The sequence below is a fragment of the Furipterus horrens genome, unplaced genomic scaffold, assembly GCF_987537825.1.
Source record: "Furipterus horrens unplaced genomic scaffold, mFurHor1.1.pri manual_scaffold_15, whole genome shotgun sequence".
NCBI classification, from domain to species: domain Eukaryota; kingdom Metazoa; phylum Chordata; class Mammalia; order Chiroptera; family Furipteridae; genus Furipterus; species Furipterus horrens.
This window is the reverse complement of record NW_028327185.1, coordinates 20,363,284-20,385,229: the sequence shown is the minus strand read 5'-3', so window position 1 is coordinate 20,385,229 and position 21,946 is coordinate 20,363,284. Positions and strand designations below refer to the sequence as shown.

At 47.5% G+C, this 21,946-nt stretch overlaps 1 long non-coding RNA gene across 1 annotated transcript in view; it reads left to right on the top strand.

The window, feature by feature from the left end:
* Window positions 1-15,008: 15,008 nt before the first annotated feature.
* The window catches only part of LOC149992498 (uncharacterized), a 353,081-nt gene continuing 346,143 nt past the window's right edge, over window positions 15,009-21,946 (top strand). The window contains exon 1 of the long non-coding RNA XR_016508280.1: window positions 15,009-15,153. This is a non-coding gene — a long non-coding RNA (uncharacterized LOC149992498). The remainder of the gene's footprint in view (window positions 15,154-21,946) is intronic.

Below are 21,946 nucleotides of genomic sequence, written 5' to 3'. Positions count from 1 at the left end.
TTCTTGAATGTTCTTCAATGATGCAGTAACTTGGAAATGGTTTCACCTTCCTGAGGCTTGCTTTTAAGCTTTGATGAGCCAGACTAGAGAAATCTAACTCTAGGGCTATTTTTTATCCCTGCTAGAGACAATGCACTTCTTAGCACTCTGCCCTATGATTTATGTGGTTTTCTACTCCTACTGGTGGGAACACACATGAGTTTCTGTGAGTCAAAGGTTTTATTTGTCTGCTCCTTTTAGGGGGTCCTTTCTTTGGGCCACAAGTGGTTTTCTTTCTAGACGCACTGATGCACTATGCTGGATACTTGAGGGAAATCCTATGCAGATAGCTGGAGCCCTGTGGACAGAACTCTCCTCTCTAATATTGTGCCCTGTGTATTCGTGCCACCTTGGCCTACCCTGGATCTCAAATGCCTCTGAACTAAGGGAGACCTCACCGTAAGATGTAGGCTGGAGTCCTTTAGTTGGTCAGGGAGAATCCTGGGATTCACCTTCCCTGTTTCTCCTCTCTCGATATAACTAGCCTGTCTTGCCTGCATCCAACCAATGAAAGCAATTGCTTCATTTGTTTGACTTGTAGGTTCTTGTAGGAGTTAGTTATTCCAGGTTGGTTGCTAGTGGTTCTTCATCAGAAATAGATCTGCTGTTTTCATCATCTGTCAGAGAGCTTTAAGCTGAGAAAGAGACTTTATCGTCTCTCCACGCCACTAAAAAACAAAACTCTTTATTATTATTATTATTATTATTATTAGAATGCTTCCCTCTAGGGCAGTTACAATCATTAGCTCCACAGTGTACTTTAGAGGTACAACTACATTGTATCATTAACAGTGGTTTCTGGTTCCAATGATTCCCTTGGGCATAGGGCAGGATGGTATGCTTTAAAAATGACACCTAAGAGATTCTAATATGCAAAAATCTCACATTTCTATTATTTCCTTCTTAAATACAATATTGGCCAAAGGAATAATCTTTGTACTTACTTCTAAAAGTTAGAAATAGTTCTTAAATATAATCAACATTTTGCCTCCACTAAAACAACCTAAGTCTATTTAACCTACTAACATGCCATTTTCTTACACGGAGCCTCATTATAATCCAAGAACAAACTTAGTTTAGTCATGAGATGCCTCCATATTAATGTATTACTAAATGCTGTTTATAGTATTTGAGATTTTCAAGTATATGCATACTAGTGAGCTTAATCAAGTTTTACATTTTTGGTAATCTTTTTAAAATTTGGGATATTCGGTTGCAAGCCACAGGGATTGGTTTCTTGTGAAGCAAATTACAATTACCAGGGGGAAGTTCCCACAGAATCGAGGAGAAAGCTGAAGGAGCAGAGAGACACAGAGGCACTTACGCACGCCCTTCTCACTGTGAACTCATCTCAACCACTTTCTTAAACTATTACAGGAGCAGGCCAACAACTTAACCTAGTTTGGGTAGCGTCCTGACAATAACGTTCAGGAGAGTGACTGAGAGTCCCAGCAAAAGGCTCTCCTGTGGGGAATTAATTCTACAGATGGGGATTGAGGTGCAACTTAAAAATATATGTATAGTGAGCAGAAAATGGAAAGCCGCTCAATACTGATTGAGTTGCATGTCCCCATTTTTCCCGCGCTCACGAACACGGGCGCCACCAGCTACCTGCACGTCAGAGACAGCTGTGCAGTGCGATCCCTGGGACGCTCCGAGCGCACCGTGACCGCCTGTCTCAGTGTCCGCGCAGGCGCGCAGCGGGAGGGGCGGGGCCCGGGCGTCCCCTCGCGGCTCCAGGCTGGGAGCCGGAAGTGACGCGCGAGGGCCGTTGGCGCCCGTGCGCTCACGTGCCCCGTGGCGCCTCCATTGGCCCTGGGAGGTCGCGGTCCAGACCCCGGTGCCGGCGACGCTTCCTGGATCCCCGGCGGTGGAGGAAGACGGGCCGCGCCCGCCCCTCGTCGGCCAGAGCAGTGAGTGTGGGCGGCGGCCCTGAGCCCGGAACCGCAGCCCCGGTCTGTCCCGGGCGTGTCCTGCCCTTTCCTCATGGGGTCCCGTTGTGAGGGCTTCCATGAGGGCCCCACGGGGGCGGGGTCCGGTCTTCATGGGGACCCAGGGCAGTGCGCCCGGGGCCGGACCTGCGGGGCGGCGCGGGGTCACTTAGTGCTCATCCCGCGGGCGGCCTCCGTGCCCCGAAGGAGTGTCACCGTGTGGTTCTCGGCGCAGCGCGGCCGCGGGTAATGAAATGGCCTCTGTGGCTCCCACGTGCGCGGTAGAACCCCCGTGGGTGTGTTAAAGACCGTTTGGCAACAAAAGATAAAGCACCGAGTCACAAGGCCTCCCTGGCTGTAGCTGGGACTCCGTGGGGTGGCCGCACAGGAAGCATGTGGATTTCTTTTCCTTATTCGGGCAATTTCGTCTCAGCCGCCCGTCGGCAGCGGCGGCCGTGTCCGCTGTCAGTGCCGTGTCTGCTGTCAGTGCCGTGTGCAGATGCCTCTAGAATGGCGGCCGTGTCTGCTGTCAGTGCCGTGTCCGCTGTCAGTGCCGTGTCCGCTGTCAGTGCCGTGTCTGCTGTCAGTGCCGGTGCAGGTGCCTCTAGAATGTCGTCTCTGGTGACTTCAGTGCTAGGAGGCGATGCTGGTTTTCACCGTTTTACAGTGAAAATTGACGCCCCAGCATGGTAAGTAACTTTTTCAAAGGAAGAGGTCATTTCTGAGGTTGAGTTCAGATTTAAGTCCCAGGTACAAAACAGGATGGAGCACGTGCTGGCTCGGGCGCACGGTCGCGGCTGGGTTGCTCGGTGTTTTTGAGCCTCAGGGTCTGTGCGCAGCGGTTGAGTGACGGACGTGTGTGTTCTGTCCGGTGTTTCTTGTGCTAAGTGGGGGCCGTCGGAAAGTGCCTTAGAGTCCACTGCTATTCTTATCATGAACCCAGGACTAGCAACAGTGTTTGCTTGTCGGTGATTTAAAAAGTCAATTGTTTTAATCATCTTTTGCTCACTTATAAATTAAAGCAAACAGCAAACTTTGAAGCATTTCTGCCAGACAGTTCCGATTTGGAAGTTAGTTTAGGTGGCACTTACTGTAAGATATGAAGGTGGTGCAAGGGGGCAGGAATGGGGTCATCTCCAAAAGGAGAATAATCCCTCCAGTCGCCGATGCAGAAATTCATCGGTGAGACCGCCCTGTGCCAGGAAGCGGTAGGGTCAGCACAGAGGTCCAGGGGAGCGCACAGGTGAGGAGGGACGCAGCCCCTGAGAAGACCAGGTCTGGGGGTCGCTGGAGAGTGGTGACACCAGCAGGAAGGCGTCTTCCGGGTGGATGTGCAGAGACGAGAAAACCCTGGAGGCGTGGCCGTCTGTGCTGTGTGGGAGCAGGGTCCTCCCGTGGGCCCGTGTCTGGTTCCCAGGGTGATGCGCTGGCTGTTGGATGAGGAGGTGCCGAGGAGGGACCCCTGGGCTCTGTGTCCCAGGATGGGACGGGAGAGGGGTGGTGGCCCAGCTCAGGGCTCCACCGAGGGTGATCCTTTGCGGAGACCGAGAACATCCACTAGAAGCAGTCAGTGGACAATTGGAAGGGGGTCTGGCTCTCAGGAGAAGAGTGTTAACAGAGAACTTTGGGGTCACAGAAGCAGCAGGCAGATTCACAGCTCGTCTTTGTCAAGAAACCACGTTGCTTGTAGCATATTGTATGTTGATTTTCTCCGCTGCCACTGATAATGGCTTTTCCATTTTATATTTAAGGAAACTAAGGTGCAGATTAAGTGCTTTGCTCATTAACCAGTCACTTAACTATGTTGTACAGGTGCTAATTGGGAATCTTAATTATTGTCCTGTGTATTTAAATGTATTTTTTTCATATTAGATGTCAATTCTGAAACAAATGCCTGTGACTCTGTATTGATAAAAATCAGGTATAAGCTGCAACACCGTATCGCTGAGTATCATTGTATTTTGATGACTTGGATAACCTTCCTATTACTGAGAAGTAAGTGTCATACTGAAAATTGTTAAAAAATTAATTAAGCACATTGCGCTCACAGACCCAGTCATTGTCTGTGTTTTAAAGTGTATAACATGTTGCCAGCTCCCAGGAGGAGTTACCCGATGAGCCTCAGTAATCTCTGTGTCCGTGCTGGTCTGTCTGATGGCAGGTCACGCAGTTAAGTCTGCAGGACAGAACACTGGCCGTGTTTAACAGTTGTGCCGGTGACTAAAATCAGACCGAGAGGTGGCTGTGCTCCCCCGGATTCATAGTCTCGCAGGTCTGAGTGTGGCGGCCACAGGAGGATGGTGATGGAACCTGCCCAAGGGAGTCATCTTCTGACCCACTGGTGGCCCAGCCAGTCCCTGAACTCTGCAGCATCCGCATCTGAGCTCGGTGCTGTCCCAGCGCCACAGCGGAGGTGCTGGCTGTGCTTGGAAACATCAGCTCAAGCTGCACACGCCCGTCCCTGCAGGTGGCTCCTCGGGGCCGAGATGCTGGCAGTGGGCGGAGAGGACCGTGCTCCCGGCAGAGGCAGGACTTCCTGCGCGTGGTGAGCAGGTGTATGGCTCACACCCGTTTTGGAAGGAGCACTTGGATGCAGTTCTGTTTCTTACTTTGAGAGGAATATTTATTTAGGGAAAATTATGGTACATGGTGTTTTAACATACTGTTTGTGATTTTAGCGTGTGGGAATATGGGGTTCTGTGGATACACTTGGGTGGTCCAACATTTAAGGGTCCTTCATGGATGTTGTATGTTTTAGAATGTGCCACAGCCTTAGGAAATGAGTGTTTTGAACAAATTCCTAGAACTTTAAATTGGGTGATATCTATAAAGCTTTCCATTTCTGGGTGCTTCCAAAACCTTACACCCAGTTGCAGTCTTACTAACAGTTTATAAGATGATACCTGTTACATCCTTCCCCAGACAGGGTATTTTAAAGTATCTGCCAGTTTCATTGGAAAGAAAACACCTAAGTGTAACTGAAACTTCTTTGAGTCCCGGAAACATGGAACACACTTCTGTCTTGAATGTGTTGGAACTGTGGGCATGTCCCTTCTCGGGGGGAGAGGGGCTGTGACTACCTGGCACCTCCTGACAGGTCACACCTGTTAGCATCAGATCATCACTCCTGAGAGGAGCTTCCCTTTAGACAGTCCCCGTGTGTTTCCACCTGTTGCCATGGTTTTTGCACTGAGAAGGGGTCCCCACCTCTGCCCGCCACCATGTTTCAGGTGGATGCTCTGTGATGTCCAGAGTCCAGGAGGCAGCCAGGATCTCCTCCCCTCCCCCACCCCGGGGTCTCCTTGTGGCCATAAGAAGTCTCTCCCCACCCCACCCACATGTGTTCTAGAACTTACTGGATTGTGTGCCTGGTTGTCGTAGGGATGCAGCAGAGGTCACCAAGGCCTGGCTGCTTGGTGGGAGCATCTGCTGGGATGTGAGCTGCTCCCCCACAGAAAGGGGAACTCTTTCACATCCAGGTGTGCACTGTGTCCTTCACCTACCATCACACCATGAGGTCCCACAGCGTCTCCAGGTCCAGGTCCGTGTGGGTTGTCCAGATGTTGCTGAAAGAGGGGAGAGGGACAGTTGGGGGTTATTGCCTGTGTCTGTGTGTTGGGGGGTTGATGGGACCACAAGATTTTTCAGAGGGGCCCAGGGGACAGGAGGCAGAGCTGGGGGGCATCAATGGGGTAGGAGCAGGGTACCTGGAGAGGTTAGCGGGCAGCCCAGGGCCAGGCTGACTTCCAAAGCCAGGGGTGTCCCTACATTAAAGGACAAGGCAGCAGACACTGCAGGTTCCAGCAGAACCCACGCAGACTGAAGGCAAGACACGGAAACAGGCCTAGGGAGCGAAAGAAGCAGCGTGGCCGTCGTGACCAGAGCAGGGGTTCCTGTGTGCACCGATGCCTTATGTAAGTGACTTGACTTATCACAACTGTTCCTCCCTCCAACTTCACATGCGGCTGTCCTTCACGGCCATCAGGACTCAGCACAGGTCAGAGCTCGAGCTGGGCAGGTAGGATTTTCAGCAGGGACTTGCCTCTGGTCCGAGAGACCAGGTGGTCAGGTTGGCTGTATGGTCGGCAAGGCTCCTGACCTGGGTGCTGAGGCCTGAAGGTGAACGTGAGGATGGAGAAGTCTGAGTGACAGGGACACAGGCAGAGTGTGGCAGGCCGGTGAGTAGCTTTGCTTCAGCCCTGCAGGGTTGGAGTGTCAGATTCCTGAGATGAGCACAGAGTTCCCACACCTGCTGTTTCCTGAGTAGCTCTCATCTTTTACTGGCTGGCCACTCACTGGCTCCCAGAAAGGACCGGGTGGGCTGCTAATGTCTGGGTCAGAGCAACTCTGCTGAGGCCAAAGGGACAGCAGGCAGAGGGCGTAAACTCTCCCACCGGGCAGACGTCTGCCTGCTGTCCCCCACCTTGTCCATGGCAGAGGGTAGGTTTGTCAGAGTCCACGCACTGAGGAGTCTGTGCGTCCCTGTGCGTTCTCAGTGAACCGCGCCTGGGCTGGGAGCTGGAAGTAGTGACCAGAGATGCCCAGCTCCTTTCGCCTGCTGAACGGGCCTTTGGTCTTACAGCGATGATGGATGAAGTTGTCTAGGCTCTGCAGGACGTGATCAAACACTGGGTCCCGAGGCACTAGCTGGTAAAGTGCTTTTACTGAGTCCATAATGAGTGAGGTAGAGAGAAAAAGAGAAAACAAAATCACATTGTAGGGAAATCTACTCTGTAGTGTTTGAAAAGGCTGTTCCCTGTTGGCTTGACCTGTTAGTAAATACAAACCACATATTTGTATTACCTTTTTATCTATAATTCTAAAATAACCGGAGATCAATGGCAATCTGTTTAGTTGGAAAATAGTAATATTTTTTGGCGACCCAAAGGTAAAAGAAAATGTCATTTAAATTAAAAATATAAATTTACCTTCTAAAAAATTAAGACATTAAGCGCCGTGTCTGTCACCGGTGACTGGCACTGTACTTTCCGATCAGACCGCATCAGTCACTGGTGACTGACAGTATACTTTTCTAAAGTATTTAGAAAGCATTTCTAAAAGAATACAGAGTACAGATTGAAATAAATACATACAAGAAATATATCTGAAGTTATACATGCAGTCTTATGGCAAACTTACCCAGATCACTGGCCGCCAGCTATCGGTGAAATCGGATGTGGGGGCTAAACGGAAAGGGAGACCAAACAGGCTGAGTGCTTAACGCGTTAAATTGTTGAATGTGCAATAATTCACATGACTCAGAAATAAAAAACCCGAAAATGCATTCATTATAAAGTCTGCCTTCCATCTCTCCTCCTCTGCTCAGTTTGTCTATATTCCTCTGTGTATTAAATTCTTTCTTATTGATTTCTTGGAGCTCTTTATCTGTTAAGGATAGCAATGTGATTAGTTTCTTGTGTACTCTGAGTTTCCTAACGTGTGTATATATAAAGAAATAGAACTGGGGGGGCTCACTTGCACCCTCTCTGTTTTTACACTAGTAATAGGATATTGTATGTACTGTACTCTACCTGGCTCTTTTGTTTAATGGTATATATAGGAAAGTCCTCCATAGTAGTACGTGGAATACTTTTCCATTTTTCAGAGGTACATAGCATTTCATTGTATGAATGTTTTCTACTGACGAACACTTAGCGTTTCAAATCCTTGGTTATAACAAATGATGCTGCACTAAAAGCCTTGATCTGTGTCATTTAGCACATATATTTAGTATCAATTCCTAGGAGTAAAATTGTTCAAAGATATGTGCCCTTGTAATTTTATAGCTTTTTTCAAATTATTCTCCAAATGCATTACAAAATTTACTCATCTAATGTATTAATGTAAAAATGTCTCTATCTCCAGTCTCATTAACTGTTACAAAAATGTTTGACTTTTGCCAATCTAAAAGTTTTTCTGTTATTAATAAGGCTGAGTATCATTTATTTTTATTTTTTGGTTTTCCAATTACAGTTGTCCCATTTTTCCCCCATTGCTCCCCCCACCCAGCCCATCCCTTCTCCCACAATCATACCCCTCCCCGTTGTCCATGTCCATGAGTCCTTCATACACGTTCCTTGACTAGACCTTCCCTTACTTATTCTTCTTCTTTCCCTCCCCCCTGCCCCCTACTGACTAGTGTTCTAGTCTTTGCCTATTTAGTTCGTTTGTTTGTGTTGCTCTTTAGTTTCCTGTATTAGCTGATATCATATGGTATTTTGCTTTCTTTGCCTGGCTTATTTCACTAAGCATAATTCTCTCTAGTTCCATCCATGTTGTCGCAAATGGCAGGAGTTCCTTCTTTCTCTCTGCTGCATAGTATTCCATTGTGTAAATGCACCACAGCTTTTTGATCCCCTCATCTACAGATGGGCGCTTAGGCTGTTTGCAGCACTTGGCTATTGTAAACAGGGCTGCTATGAACATAGGGGTGCATAGGTTCTTTTGAATTAGGGTTTTAGGGTTTTTCGGGTATAATCCTAGCAGTGGAATTGCTGGTTCAAAAGGCAGTTCCATTTTTAGTTTTTTGAGGTGATTCCACACTGTTTTCCATAGCGGCTGCACCAGTCTGCATTCCCACCAACAGTGCAGTAGGGTTCCCGTTTCTCCGCATCCTCGCCAGCGCTTGTTTGTTGATTTGTTGATGATGGCCATTCTGACTGGTGTGAGGTGGTATCTCATTGTGGTTTTTATTTGCATCTCCCTGATGGCTAATGATGTTGAGCATTTTTTCATGTGCCTATGGACCTTCTGTATGTCCTCTTCGGAGAAGTGTTTGTTCAGGTCCTTTGCCCAGTTTTTAATTGGGTTGTTTGTTTTCTTGATGTTGAGTCGTATAAGCTCTTTCTGTATTTTGGAGATCAGTCCCCTGTCTGTGATGTCATTGGCAAATATGTTTTCCCATATGGTTGGTTTCCTTTTCATCTTGCTGATGTTTTCTTTTGCTGAGCAGAAACTTTTTAGTTTGATGTAGTCCCATTTGTTTATTTTTTCCTTTATTTCTCTTGCCTTAGGAGATGTATCTGTGAAGATATTGTTACGTGGGATATCTGAAATTTTCCTGCCTATGTTTTCCTCTAGGACTTTTATGGTGTCACGGCTTACATTTAAGTCTTTAATCCGTCCTGAGTTTATTCTCGTGTGTGATGTCAGTTGGTGGTCTAATTTCATTTTTTTGCACATCCCTGTCCAGTTCTCCCAGCACCATTTGTTAAAGAGGCTCTTCTCACTCCATTTGATGTTCCTTCCTCCTTTATCAAAGATTAGTTGACCATAGAGGCCTGGGTTTATTTCTGGGCTTTCAATTCTGTTCCACTGATCCGTATGTCTGTTCTTATGCCAGTACCAGACTGTTTTGATCACAGTGGCTTTATAGTATTGTTTGATGTCTGGTATCGTGATTCCTCCTGCTGTGTTCTTCTGTTTCAAGATTGCTTTTGCTATTTGGGGTCCTTTTTGGTTCCATATGAATTTTTGGAGGATTTGTTCTAGGTCAGTGAAATATGTCATTGGTATTTTAATAGGGATTGCATTGAATCTGTACATTGCTTTGGGTAGTATGGCCATTTTGATGATGTTGATTCTTCCCATCCAAGAACATGGTATTTGCTTCCATTTATTTGTATCTTCCTTAATTTCTTTCTTGAATGTTGCATAATTTTCAGTGTACAGGTCTTTTATCTCTTTGGTTAAGTTTACTCCTAGGTACTTTATTTTTCTTGTTGCTATAGTAAATGGTATTTTCTTTTTTGCCTCTGTCTCTGATATTTTATTGTTGGTGTACAGAAATGCCTTAGATTTCTGTATATTTATTCTGTACCCTGCTATTTTGCTAAATTCACTTATTGAGTAGTCTTTTAGTGGAGTTCATAGGGTTTTCTAGGTATACTATCATGTCGTTTGCAAATAGTGATAGTTTTACTTCTTCTTTCCCAATTTAAATGCCTTTTATTTCTTTGTCTTGTGTGATTGCTGTGGCTAGGACTTCCAGCACTATGTTGAATAGAAGTGGGGAGAGTGGACAGCCTTGTCTAGTTCCTGATTTCAGGGGGAATGCTTTCAGTTTTTGTCCATTGAGTATGATGTTGGCTTTAGGCTTCTCATATATAGCCTTAATTATGTTAAGGTATGCTCCCTCTATTCCCATTTTGCTGAGTGTTTTCATCATAAATGGGTGTTGTACTTTATCAAATGCTTTTTCTGCATCTATAGATATGATCATATGATTTTTGTCCTTCATTTTGTTTAGGTGATGTATTATATTTATTGATTTGCGAATATTAAACCATCCTTGCATCCCTGGGATGAATCCCACTTGATCATGGTGTATGATCTTTTTAATGTATTGCTGGATCCGGTTTGCCAAAATTTTATTGAGGATTTTAGCATCTATGTTCATCAGTGATATTGGCCTGTAGTTTTCTTTCTTTGCTGTGTCTTGACCTGGTTTTGGGATTAGGGTAATCCCGGCTTCATTGAAAGAGTTTGGGATTTTTCCCTCTTCTTGAATTTTTGGAACAGTTTGAGCAGGGAAGGAGTTAGTCCTTCCCTAAATGTTTTGTAAAATTCACCTGTGAAGCCATCCGGTCCAGGGCTTTTGTGTGCAGGGAGATTTTTGATTACTGTTTCAATTTCCTTCTTTGTTATCGGTCTGTTGAGACTTTCTACTTCTTCTTGATTCAGTTTTGGAAGGTTATATGTTTCTAGAAATCTGTCCATTACTACTAGGTTGTCAAATTTGTTGCCATATAGTTGTTTGTAGTAATTTCTTATAATTGTTTGTATTTCTGAGGTATCAGTCGTGATTTCTCCTCTTTCATTTCTGATTTTGTTTATTTGGGTCTTCTCTCTTTTGTTCTTGATGAGCCTGGCTAGAGGCCTGTCGATTTTGTTTATTTTTTCAAAGAACCAGCTCCTAGTTTTTTGTTGATTTTTTGGATTGTTCGTTTAGTTTCTATGTCATTTAATTCTGCTTTGATCTTGATGATTTCCTTTCTTCTTTTTGCCCTAGGCTTTGTTTGTTGTTGTTGTTCTAGTTCTTGTAGCTTTAGGGTTAGATTTTTTATTTGAGATTCTTCTAGTCTTTTCAGCTATGCCTGTATTGCTATGAACTTCCCTCTTAGGACTGCTTTTGCTGTGTCCCATAGGTTTTGGGCTGTTGTGTGTTCATTGTCATTAGTTTCTAGAAATTTCTTGATTTCCTCTTTGATGTCATTGTTAACCCATTCATTATTTAAGAGCGTGTTATTCATTCTCCATGAGTTTGGGCGTCTTTGATTTTTTTTCCCTGAGGTTGATTTTTAGTTTCAAGGCATTGTGGTCTGAAAAGATGCTTGATATGATTTCAATTTTCTTGAATTTGTTGAGGCTTGTTTTGTGTCCTATTATGTCGTCTATCTTTGAAAATGTCCCTTGTGCCTTTGAAAAGAATGTATATTTTGCTTCTTTGGGGTGAAAAGTTCTATATATATATCAGTTAAGTCCATGGGGTTTAGTGTGTTGTTCAATGCCTGTATATCGCCGAGGCGGTGAAGGCAGAGCATGTGTCCAGGGTCCTGGTCTAGTTAGTGACTAGGTTATGTTAGTCTATGACGCAGCGTAAGTATATAAATACTTGGCTTTCTTTCCAGGGGAGGCCTTTCAGTATTGGGGCTCCTCCTTTGAGGAATTAGAATTCTGTACTGTCAGATATCAGATCAAATGGAACTGCTGTGAGTTCTGCAAACAGAGCTGTCAGCAACCTGCAAGCCGGTGTCATGCGGTCGGATGCGTTTCAAGCGCGACAGACCCACTGTAGCCCAAACGTATTGCAGCGCCATAGCTGCCATGCGGTGTGGCATGGTTTTGGGAACCTGCCACCAGAAGTTGTTAACGAGAGCGTTGTAGCCATTCATGGGGCCTTTATAAGGCACATGAGTCTAACAAGAAAGCGGTGACCTTTGGTGACATGACTACACAGGAAGATCCTACTGGTGTAGGACTGTCTGTAACCCCGTGGGGCAACGCTCTGTGAAAAAGCACAGGTGGGACAGTGGCCATGGCAGCTGTGAGTGGTACCCCCTGGGAAGCCATTGAGGAACCTGAGACGGCCTCACTGCACATCGGGACTGTGTGTTGTTTATGCTGTCAGTCGCCGTGAGATGACCAGGTGAAAGATCTGGGTTTCTCCTTGAACCTGCATGCATTTTAGGGCACACAGGGCACCTCTCTGAGTCCATACTTCTGCCCCAAGAAGTAGAAGAAGGAAGGGGGCTGGGACTCAGCCCCCAGGATCGGGCCACCCTGTTATTCTACAATCAGTGGCAGCTTGAGGTGCAATGCCACATTTCCTGGAATTCTGTCATTACTTTATCAGGCTCTCTCTATTGTGAAAAGGAAGTAAAAATAGGATTAAAATGTAAATTTTAGGAAGAAATGTGTTTTCAAAACTTCAGTATAATCCCTCTTACGATAAAATGTTTGAACTTGTTTTCCTTAGATTTACTACTTATCAGTATATCAAGAACTTACTCCCTCAGAAACTCCATGCAAGTTCTTGGGTTCACAACTGGTCTCAGAAGCCAAAACCCTGCATTCTCTACCAATTTTGTACCAAGAGTTCTGTGTAAAGATGTAAGGAAATTTAACTTTTTTGTGGGGTGGGGGGCAGTGAGGGAATAAAACCAATATATTGTTATGTTGCCAAAAGCAAAATTGAACCAGGTCAAATACGTTCAGAAAAGAAGCACAGTGCTCTCTCCCTTCAGTCACGACCTTTGCACCTTCCCCCACTGACCTCGGTTGGGCCGGGACCCCGTGTTCGAAAGCTGCCTGCCAAGCACCCCTGTTGGGGGTGGGTCAGGTCCTCCCTTGGGGACTGAGGGGATTCAGAGCTGTGTGTGTGGGTGAGTCCTTGTCAAGAACACTAATGAGGTGGGAACATTGGCATCTACTAAGGAGGGCTGTGGGGCCTTCAGGACAGAAATTTTAGGGAAAAATTAAGCTGCCATCTCTCTTGATGGACCCCCTGACCCATTGCTGGGAGGCATCATGGGCCACAGTGCCATTGCATCACAACCTTTGCTTTATGATGTCACCAGGGCATCGTCCTTAGTCCCACCACATCAGGTGTCACCTGAGGCCTCAGAGGAGGAGCTGCTGCTGTAGCCGAGAGCTGAGGTGGCCCCAGCCACGGTCCCTATCAAGGTAAGGAGGGCTCTTGTCCTGTACACCTAGCTTCCTCTCTGCCGGGAGGGGCGACCTGCCACCCACCTCCCCCTCAGTGCCTGCTGCCTCCTCCCATGTGTCACTGAGATGCTTTCCCAGCAGCACAGGTGAAACGTAGGCCTTTTGAGACATCCTTGTCTTTGGAGTTGTCTTCATTGCTTTGTCTAAATGTGGCTAAATGGCAAGGAGTGAGGGGTGTAAACCTTAATTATACTTTGAGTTCAGGAGATGTGTTCACCTGGAGCTTGGGAGTTCATTCACGATCGTAATAACCACACAAGGAGAAAGGGAGGGGAGTGGGGAAGCAGCGTCCGTCATTTGTCTCTTTCTCTCCGTCCTGTCACCATGTCACTTGGACAATGTCAATTCTGTGACTGGGGCCTGGACGAGCCTTTGCTAGTGGCCCAGCGGCCTCTGTGCCGGACGCCATGTGGAGCGGCCACGCTGCGCCAGAGCCCCACCGGAGTGATTTTCCTTTTTCTGCCAACTTCCATGTCCATTCTGTGTCTCCACAGGAAGTTTGCTCCCACCATCAGCACGAATGGTCTCCTCACACGCGAGGAGCCGAGATGGCAGAGCAGACCCGGGACACGACCCCAGCGTAAGCTTGATCAGGACCAGGCGCCACCTGAGGAAACAGGGACCCATGCTCAGAATGTCGAAGACAGCGTGACACGTCAACCAAACCACATCTGACTTTTTCCTCGGCTCACAGTGAGGCGAGCCATCGGCATGACCTGCACATCGCCAGGTAGGTCAGTGGTGTTTGGGGAAAGGGACGATAGAGCACCAGGTGTGGACCTCAGTTAAGTTTCCAGGGTCCTTGGTGCTCGCTCAGACCTGCGGTCAGGCCTGGGCAGGGTCCAGAGAAGACCTCCTAGCAGGGGTGACAGAGCTCTTCTGTGGATGGAGCCCTGGACAGACAGAAACAGAGAGGAAGACAGCAACGCACACACACAGAGACAGATACAGAGAGACAGACACACAGAGAGACACACAGATAGAGACACAGAGAGATACACACACAGAGACATGCACAGAGACACAAAGAGGTGGACAGACACACAGAGAGGCAGACATACAGATAGAGACACAGAGAGAAGCAGACACACAAACACAGAGACATGCACAGAGACACAAAGAGGTAGACAGACACACAGAGAGAGACAGAGACACACAGAGAGACACACAGAGACACACAGACACAGAGAGACAGACACACACAAAGCCAGAGTGATACAGATACACAGAGAAAGGCACACGCAGAGACACACAGAGAGAGACAGAGATACATAGAGACAGACACATACACTCAGACTCAGAGACACTTAAAAAGAGACAGACACATAGAGACACAGACACTCAGATAGAGACTCAGAGAGACACACAGGGAGAAACAGAGAGACACAGAGAGACAGAAACACACAGAGAGAAGCAGACACACAAACACACAAAGACAGAGACACAGAGAGGTAGACAGACACAAAGAAAGACACAGACACACAGAGACACAGAGACTCAGAGACAGAGACACAGAGAGAGAGAGAAAGTGACCCACAGAGAGACAGACACACACAAAGCCAGAGTGATACAGATACACAGAGAAAGGCACACGCAGAGACACACAGAGAGACAGAGACACAGAGAGAGACACACACAGAGAAAGACACACAGCAACACTGACAGAGAGAGGCACACAGAGACACACAGAGACAGACAGGGAGAGACAGACACAGAGACACAGAGACTGACAGAGACAATGAGCTGGGGGAGGCCTGGCAAACACAGGGAAGGGGAGGGCGCTAAGGGGACGGGCGGTTTGTGTAAACTGTGAGCGGCGCTGTCAGCTGACCGAGGCCACTGGCCGACAGCTGGGAGAGGGCAGAGCAGTGTCTTCCACGCCTGCAGTGGCAGGTCTGCGCCCTGGTCGGAGGGTGAAGCTGCTGTCCTGAGACGGGGCCTCGGCGCTGGAAGGAAGGTAGGTCAGGTGGGCTCTGAGGGGTGCTTTGGGGGGGCAGAGCCTGGCAGGGGCGGTGAGCTCCATGTAAATGGGCTGCCGGGCTTGGTAAGGACCCCTGTGGACCTCCGTATCCCCATGAGGGGCCTCATGGGCAGGGACAGTTGTGAACATACTAGGACATAAACTAACAGTACCGCATGGCCACTCCTGTCCCAGATCTAATTCAGTGACAAAAATTTTCTTGGAACAATGTGAGATTGATGTTGATACTTTAAAAATTTCCCTAGAATTCAAAAATGGAACATTCTTGGTAAGTTTGCCTTCGAGGTAGCCTAGACTTTTTTTTAAGTATATTTTATTGATTATGTTGTTACAGTAGTTCCAATTTTTCTCCCCTTTGCTCCCCTCTGCCCAGTACCCCCTTACCTCTAGCAATCGCACCCCCTAATTCATGTCCATGTGTCGTACATATAAGTTCTTTGGCTTCACCCTTTCCTATATTATTATTATTAACTTCCCCCTATCTTGTACCAAATAATTGTGCTTCTTAGTCCCTGCACCATTTCCCCATTTCTCCCCCTCCTCCCTCCCAGCTGATAACCCTCCAAATGATCCCCATACCTATGATTCTGTTCCTATTCTGGTTTGCTTAGTTGGATTTTTTTTTTTTTTTAGATTCAGTTCTTGATAGTTGTGAGTTTGTTGTCATTTTAGTGTTCATAATTTTGATCTTCTTTTTCTTAAGTAAGTCGCTTTGACATTTCATATAATAATGGCTTGGTGATGATGAGCTCCTTTAGCTTTACCTTCTCTGGGAAGCACTTCATCTGCCCTTCAATTCCAAAGGATAGCTTTGCTGGATAGAGTAATCTCGGTTGTAAGTACTTGTTTTTCATCACATTGAATACGGCTTGCCAGTCCCTTCCAGTGTGCAAAGTGTCCTCTGAGAACTCAGCTGATAGGGCTATAGGCACCCCCCTGTAGGCAGGCTCTCCGCCTCTCTCTTGCTGCCCCCAGGACTCTGTCTTTATCTTTCACCTCTGGCATCTCAATCATGATGCATCCTGGTGTGGTCCCCTCTGGGTCCATCTCGGCCAGGACTCTCCATGCTTCCCAGACTTGTATGTCCATCCCTTCACAGAATTTGGGAAGTTTTCCTCATTTTTATCAATTCTTGCTTTCTCAGTCTGCACTAGTTGACTGTTTTTTTTTTTCCTTATGTTCCAAAGCATTGATTGGAGCCCCGGTTTCCTGCCCTTCACCGTTGGTTTTGTGTAGTTTATCCTTCGTTTCACTTAGCATTGCCTTCACTTCTTCTCTTATGCGTCTGCCATACTCAAGCATATCTGTCAAGCCTGTGAACATCTTTATAACCAGTGTTTTGAATTCTGCGTCTGTTAGGGTGTCTTATCTCCTCATCTATTAGGTTGGCTATCTCCTTGTCACTTAATTCTCCCGCTGGAACCTTGATCCATTCCCCCTTTTGGGCCATACTTTTCTGACTCCTCATTCTGAAAGGCGCTTGTGTTTGATTGCCTTCACATCTCAGGAAGAGCTTTTGCTACTGTTACGGTGTAAATGGCAGAGCCTTAGGAATTCATCAGTTAAGGGCGACCTGTTTCACCACGTTCTGGTGCTGTATGTAGGGGAGGGGTCCGAGAGGGAACAATGCCGCCTGGAGAGCACTCGCCCCTTTTCCAGGCACCTCTCCCACTTGTGCACCATACTGGGGCCCTTCAAGCTGCTGTTCTGGCTATCATTCGCAGAGTATGTGGGTCTGCGGACGTTCTAGGACTGTGTAGGACGTTTAAACAAGGGGATTCTGCTGAGAGGCCAGCAGTTTCTTCCTTGACACCAACCCCCACCGGTCTGCACAGTCAGAAGCAATGAGCCTTGATTTTCCATGGTGCTTGGACCGTGAGCTGCTAGGTCAGGTGAGGAGCTGGAATGCTCCGCAAGTGTCCTTCCTGGCGTTTTAAAATACGTGACTGCGCTTTCTGCCAGCCTGCCACTGCCGCTCATGCTGCCAACCACCATATCGCCCCTCCTGCCTGTCTGGAGAGTATTTATTCTTGATATCTTTGTTTGCTAAACTTCGATGCAGTTTGATTTCCGGGAACTTCTGATAATATAGTTTTGAGGTAGTTGTATTCCTTCTTGGTTGTGGAGGAATACAAACAAAGTCTCTCCATGTCTCCATCTTACCTGGAAGTACCCTAGACATTCTAATACCCCCAGGATGATATAAATACCCCGTAAGTGTATTTGTATGAGCATATATACTCTGATAACAAACGAATCTGTACAAATACGCTGAATCCTATGTCAAACCAAGAAATGCGCCACAACGCTGATTTTATCTGCATGTGCCTAGGCTGAGAATGGAAAAGCTTGTACTAATGCCACTGAGGATCAATCCTCTGTATGTGTAGCATTGTGAGCTAAAATCACATGGACGACAGCCTCCTGACCTGAAATTTTTGGGTAATAACTCGTAGTCGTTGATCTAATAAGCATGAAATTTTGAGTTGTAAAATGCCCCAAACATCATTTCTCTTCTCCCAGCCCATTTTGAGTATCTAACCCTGAGATCTTGTGTAATTCCTGCAAAAATTAAAGGCTGAGCAAGGAACAATCAGTGTAAACTTTAAATTTGAACAGCTCCCATTTAAACGACCCCCGAAAAGGAATCGAGGACCAATTTAAAAAAATAAATAAATGACCCTGAATATGCCCCTCTTGGACCTGTATGGCACAGATGATGTAAGAAACCGTATGTGTCCACTTCTGAGCACACAGGACCTGAGTGCGGCCTAGGGGGCTAAAATCGCTGAATCCTAGACCCCGCTCGCGACGAGAAACCCTTAGCCATGGATCTTACAGAATACAAAAGTATTCTGACAAAGAAATGGTTTGGGTGAAGAAACCTGCTGGCATGGAATTTCAGTGTCCTCAGACCTCCTTAGCATAGCTCCCTCTGAAAGTAGACTCTCAGGGCCTCAAGACTTTGAAGATCCATTCAAGAAGCCTGGAATGTCCTGACCATGGATGGCCCTATAATATCCTCCCTAATCAGTGCCCCTGTGGCCTATGTGCCACCTCTGTAATAGGTAAGCCCCGTTTATGCATCTTCCAGAGCCTCGAACTCCCAAGCTGTGACCCCTTCCTGCGACGGTACTGGTGAGGTGTTAAACTACGTGACATGGCTCCCCTTTATCTACCCAGTCGATCGCGTTTACCGCCTCGCCCTGTGGCACCCGACAAAGAACCTGCTGAGTACCGACGTACCTGTTTTTCAGACTTCTTCGTGTGGGTCCTCTGAACGTGTAGCGTCCATTCGTAGACTCCTTGGATGCGAACCCTCAACATTGTGACGTCGGCTAGCACGTCGCCCCTTGGCGATGTGAATTTCCTGTAAGTGCACTTTGATGAGCATGGACGCTCTGATTTCAAAGGGACCCGTTCAAATACAACACCTGTAACTCTGTGAAGTCCCAGAAAACGCGCCAGGCCACGAGCCTTCATGTGGATGGACCCACCCTGAGAATGGGGGTGGACCCACGCCGAGAATGGGAGACATCTTCGTGCTAATGCCACTGAGCATCAGCATCTGGATGTGGCCCATTCCGAGCAAAACTCGTGCCTGTGAGCCTCCCGAACCTGACCTCTCTGGGTCATCACTAGTAAATGTGAATCTAATAAGCGTCGAAATTTTGAATCTTCAAATGCTCCCAACCTCATGTCCCTTTTCCCTGGCCCGTTTTGAGTATCTAACCCTGAGATCTTGTGTAAGCCCTGCAAAAGTTCAGTGCTGAGCCAGGAACCCTCAGTGCAAACTTTTAAAGTTGAACAGCTCCCATTTAAACGACCACCCCCCCCCCAAAGCAGTCGAGGCCCAATTGAACAAAAATAAATAAGTGACCCTGAATATGCCCCTCTTGGACCTGTGTGGCACAGATGATGTAAGAAACCGTATGTGTCCACTTCTGAGCACACAGGCCCTGAGTGCGGCCTAGGGGGCTATGATCGCTGAATCATAGACACCGCTCGCGACAGAGAAGCCCTTAGCCATGGATCTTACAGAATACAAAAGTATTCTGACAAAGAAATGGTTTGGGTGAAGAAACCTGCTGGCATGGAATTTCAGTGTCCTCAGACCTCCTTAGCATAGCTCCCTCTGAACGTGGACTCTCAGGGCCTCAAGACTTTGAAGATCCATTCAAAAAGCCTGGAATGTCCTGACCATGGATGGCCCTATAATATCCTCCCTAATCAGTGCCCCTGTGGCCTATGTGCCACCTCTGTAATAGGTAAGCCCCGTTTATGCATCTTCCAGAGCCTCGAACTCCCAAGCTGTGACCCCTTCCTGCGACGGTACTGGTGAGGTGTTAAACTACGTGACATGGCTCCCCTTTATCTACCCAGTCGATCGCGTTTACCGCCTCGCCCTGTGGCACCCGACAAAGAACCTGCTGAGTACCGACGTACCTGTTTTTCAGACTTCTTCGTGTGGGTCCTCTGAACGTGTACCGTCCATTCGTAGACTCCTTGGATGCGAACCCTCAACATTGTGACGTCGGCTAGCACGTCGCCCCTTGGCGATGTGAATTTCCTGTAAGTGCACTTTGATGAGCATGGACGCTCTGATTTCAAAGGGACCCGTTCAAATACAACACCTGTAACTCTGTGAAGTCCCAGAAAACGCGCCAGGCCACGAGCCTTCATGTGGATGGACCCACCCTGAGAATGGGGGTGGACCCACGCCGAGAATGGGAGACATCTTCGTGCTAATGCCACTGAGCATCAGCATCTGGATGTGGCCCATTCCGAGCAAAACTCGTGCCTGTGAGCCTCCCGAACCTGACCTCTCTGGGTCATCACTAGTAAATGTGAATCTAATAAGCGTCGAAATTTTGAATCTTCAAATGCTCCCAACCTCATGTCCCTTTTCCCTGGCCCGTTTTGAGTATCTAACCCTGAGATCTTGTGTAAGCCCTGCAAAAGTTCAGTGCTGAGCCAGGAACCCTCAGTACAAACTTTTAAAGTTGAACAGCTCCCATTTAAACGACCACCCCCCCCGCAAAGCAGTCGAGGCCCAATTGAACAAAAATAAATAAGTGACCCTGAATATGCCCCTCTTGGACCTGTGTGGCACAGATGATGTAAGAAACCGTATGTGTCCACTTCTGAGCACACAGGCCCTGAGTGCGGCCTAGGGGGCTATGATCGCTGAATCATAGACCCCGCTCGCGACAGAGAAGCCCTTAGCCATGGATCTTACAGAATACAAAAGTATTCTGACAAAGAAATGGTTTGGGTGAAGAAACCTGCTGGCATGGAATTTCACTGTCCTCAGACCTCCTTAGCATAGCTCCCTCTGAACGTGGACTCTCAGGGCCTCAATACTTTGAAGATCCATTCAAGAAGCCTGGAATGTCCTGACCATGGATGGCCCTATAATATCCTCCCTAATCAGTGCCCCTGTGGCCTATGTGCCACCTCTGTAATAGGTAAGCCCCGTTTATGCATCTTCCAGAGCCTGGAACTCCCAAGCTGTGACCACTTCCTGCGACGGTACTGGTGAGGTGTTAAACTACGTGACATGGCTCCCCTTTATCTACCCAGTCGATCGCGTTTACCGCCTCGCCCTGTGGCACCCGACAAAGAACCTGCTGAGTACCGACGTACCTGTTTGCAGACTTCTTCGTGTGGGCCCTCTAAACGTGTACCGTCCATTCGTAGACTCCTTGGATGCGAACCCTCAACATTGTGACGTCGGCTCGCACGTCGCCCCTTGGCGATGTGAATTTCCTGTAAGTGCACTTTGATGAGCATGGACGCTCTGATTTCAAAGGACCCGTTCAAATACAACACCTGTAACTCTGTGAAGTCCCAGAAAACGCGCCAGGCCACGAGCCTTCATGTGGATGGACCCACCCTGAGAATGGGGGTGGACCCACGCCGAGAATGGGAGACATCTTCGTGCTAATGCCACTGAGCATCAGCATCTGGATGTGGCCCATTCCGAGCAAAACTCGTGCCTGTGAGCCTCCCGAACCTGACCTCTCTGGGTCATCACTAGTAAATGTGAATCTAATAAGCGTCGAAATTTTGAATCTTCAAATGCTCCCAACCTCATGTCCCTTTTCCCTGGCCCGTTTTGAGTATCTAACCCTGAGATCTTGTGTAAGCCCTGCAAAAGTTCAGTGCTGAGCCAGGAACCCTCAGTGCAAACTTTTAAAGTTGAACAGCTCCCATTTAAACGACCACCCCCCCCGCAAAGCAGTCGAGGCCCAATTGAACAAAAATAAATAAGTGACCCTGAATATGCCCCTCTTGGACCTGTGTGGCACAGATGATGTAAGAAACCGTATGTGTCCACTTCTGAGCACACAGGCCCTGAGTGCGGCCTAGGGGGCTATGATCGCTGAATCATAGACCCCGCTCGCGACAGAGAAGCCCTTAGCCATGGATCTTACAGAATACAAAAGTATTCTGACAAAGAAATGGTTTGGGTGAAGAAACCTGCTGGCATGGAATTTCAGTGTCCTCAGACCTCCTTAGCATAGCTCCCTCTGAACGTGGACTCTCAGGGCCTCAAGACTTTGAAGATCCATTCAAGAAGCCTGGAATGTCCTGACCATGGATGGCCCTATAATATCCTCCCTAATCAGTGCCCCTGTGGCCTATGTGCCACCTCTGTAATAGGTAAGCCCCGTTTATGCATCTTCCAGAGCCTGGAACTCCCAAGCTGTGACTCCTTCCTGCGACGGTACTGGTGAGGTGTTAAACTACGTGACATGGCTCCCCT